The sequence below is a fragment of the Lupinus angustifolius genome, unplaced genomic scaffold (genome assembly GCF_001865875.1).
Source record: "Lupinus angustifolius cultivar Tanjil unplaced genomic scaffold, LupAngTanjil_v1.0 Scaffold_120_19, whole genome shotgun sequence".
NCBI classification, from domain to species: domain Eukaryota; kingdom Viridiplantae; phylum Streptophyta; class Magnoliopsida; order Fabales; family Fabaceae; genus Lupinus; species Lupinus angustifolius.
This window is the reverse complement of record NW_017725030.1, coordinates 194666-195053: the sequence shown is the minus strand read 5'-3', so window position 1 is coordinate 195053 and position 388 is coordinate 194666.

The window sequence follows — 388 nt, the reverse complement described above, 5'->3', positions numbered from 1 at the left end:
CTTTAATGAAGACTTTCTCTTGTAATATTTTTGTGCGATGTCGTATAACCCGTTGTGTGGAATTTCTGTATGTTCTGAACATGTTGGTTTCGGCTCTTGATTCGCCATCCTTTGGTTAGGCGAGTGTCGATCGAGTATGCGAGGGGGGTGAAGGCCGGCCCCTCTTGCGCGTGGGCTGAAATCCTGGTAGGTTTCAGGCAAAGGGGGCGAGGGCCGACCCTTTGGGTGTGAGGAGAAAATATAGTTGTCACCAGACAAAGGGGGCGAAGATCGGCCCTTTGGGTGTAAGCAGAAAATATAGTTAGCACCAGGCAAAGGGGGCGAAGACCGGCCCTTTGGGTGTAAGCAGAAAATATAGTTGGCACAAAGGGGGCGAAGACCGGCCCTT